The sequence below is a fragment of the Malurus melanocephalus genome, unplaced genomic scaffold (genome assembly GCF_030028575.1).
Source record: "Malurus melanocephalus ecotype Western Australia unplaced genomic scaffold, MMel_1.1 scaffold_571, whole genome shotgun sequence".
NCBI classification, from domain to species: Eukaryota; Metazoa; Chordata; class Aves; order Passeriformes; family Maluridae; genus Malurus; species Malurus melanocephalus.
This window is the reverse complement of record NW_026623803.1, coordinates 321,250-323,825: the sequence shown is the minus strand read 5'-3', so window position 1 is coordinate 323,825 and position 2,576 is coordinate 321,250.

Here is a 2,576-nt window from a genome sequence, read left to right as displayed (position 1 = left end):
ATGGCAGCACCACGCTCTGACCGGCGCTGGGATCGGTCCTGGGGAACTGGGACTCAGCCAGTGGCTGCGGATGAAGGGGATGGGCTGTGGCTGGGGGCTGGTTCCCAGAAGGGCTGGCAGCACCAGCACCGAGGTGTTGGGGCAGAGCACAGGGCTCACATGGAGCTTCTATGCATCACTAGATCAGAGCCCACCAGGCAAGGCAGAAGCCTTCCTTCCAGAGCCAGCACCAGCAGGTAAACAGCAATCGACACCCAATTCCATTAACCACCTCTGACAGTGCTGCTCTGGGTGCTCCTCTCATCTGCACCGAGTTTGGCATCTCTGCCTGGGATCATGCCGTGCTGGAGTATTCCCAAATGTTGCTGTTTAAGCCTCATCATTCACAACAAACATTTTACCATTTCCTGTTGTCATCATCGTCTCTTGCATTCAATCAGTGTCCACAGAGACTGAAATCATGGGAGCGATGAAGCCCATTCCCAGGTCACTCTGCAGCTTGCTCCTGCCCTGGAAGCAGGGCTCCTGTACGTCCCCAGAGGTGGCACTCAGCACCCTGCAGATCCCGGACACCAGGAGGCCAGGCAAACCTCAGGAGGAGGGGACACATACCAATGCTTCCAACACTTGGGTTTTTTTTCAGTCTATTGCCTAACTTACATTGTTAAAAACAACAACAAACCCATGACTCCATGAACACATTCTCAGCAAAATACTGTCACCTTACAGGGTCCTGAAAAAAATCAACCATCTCCAGACATGACAGTATTTTTCAAGACACACAGATGCCTTTTTCCCAAGAGACTGAGGACTGCTGCTCCTTTTTCTTTGTCAGTCTTGCACTGCAGCCTCCCACTTCAGCAAGCACAACCTCTTTCGCCAGGATCTCGTGTCCACCACCACCTCTGTTTGACTTCTCTGGCACGTAAGACCTGCTCATTACCTCCTGTCTCCTGCCAGTCCCCAGTGCATTATCCTGAGCTGCAAACTGTCTGGGTGCACAAGCAATTCCTTTTTGGCAGTTCTTTTCCCCTGCAACATAAACTGGGATCCCATTTTCCTCCTCTCAAGTTACAGAGATACTCTGTTATAAAGCTTAAGCTGGAGCTCTCTATGCAGCCAGGTCTTTCACCTCTAAACATTTGGGTTTTTTCTATTCTATCACAGAAGAAATCCTTAAAATAAGCCTTTACATTTTCCTAGCTTTGTAGGTCCTTCAGGCAGAACCTGTTTTTTTTTTTCCTATTCTGTTCTAGCCAGCAGGTGATAAAAAGCTGCCATAAGAAAAGTTGGCTTTGAGCATAAGTGCCTGGATTAGAAAAAGAGACAATTAGTGAAAAGTGGCAAAAAGCTCCTAAGAAGCCAAAAATAAAAGAACAAACACGCAATCTGGCTATCAAAAAAAGCCACATTTTCCCCTTACTGCAGTAAAAATCAACATTGTCAAAATTACGAAGTATTTTGGAAGATAAGAAGTATTGAGTAGAGCGAAAAACAGTCCCCAAGGGTCAACAATGCGGAGGCCTAGGAAAAGCCACCCGAGGGAGCTGACAAAAGAGGGGACAGGGAAAGCCAAACCCCTTGCACAGTGCCAATAGGATGCTGCACTGATCCCACAACCTCAGGGTAAGACAAACTACTCCGAGCGAAGGGAGCCAAGGAAASAGCCTGCTGATTGAGCTGGTTCACATACACCTACATTTAAGGCAGAACAAAGGTCAGTCTTCTATTACATCTTGTGAATCCCTCTTGAGTGAGCAGGCTGTGGGTTTCATGAGCTGGGGATGAAGATTTATGGACATGCCAGGGTTTGCTGGCCCTAACTCTTAACCTGCTGGCAGAGGTTGGGGCTTTTCATTAAGGGGGGCTATGCACAGAACACTTGCAGGCTTAGGCTAAGAGTAAATGTGATCTCAGCCCACACAGCTTGCCACTGCCTAAGAGAAAACAGATTCTTTTCTCTCAGCAGTCCCCTGGAACCCTCTGAGCAGCTGAGGACACAGGTAGGAGAGTGAGGAGAAGGCTGGAAGGGATCTCATCGTACATTGTTTATCATATCTGCGAGCTCTAGGTCAGCAGAGAAAACCCAACTGCCCCCCTAGGCGGGTCCTGTAGGCACCCCATTTCTGGAGCCAAGCAAGCACCCATTGCCAGTGCCAGGACAGACCCCTCTCCAGGGCCATTCACAGCTCCCATCTGCAGCCTCCCTGCGCCACCACGAAATCTGACCACTTTTCTTCATGTGGGATATAATCCCCTGGACAGGCCTGCTCCCTCTCCTAAATCCCTCATCTTGATTGCGCAAGCAACTACGGCATCAGGAGGAAAGAATAACCTGAGTGGTTCTGTAGTCACAGGACAACCTTCCACCTCTCCTATTACTTACTTTCATTGAGGTCCACATCTCTGCACCCCAGTCCCTCCACCTGGATCGCATCACCTCTGACTGCCTGCATTGTGAGCTGCTGGGTCATTTTTCCTGTTCTTCCTGGGATGTTTCTATGAATGCTGCTGCATCCATCCTACTCTCATTTTACAAGATCCAGCTCCAGTTTGAAACTCTCTTAAACCCTTGG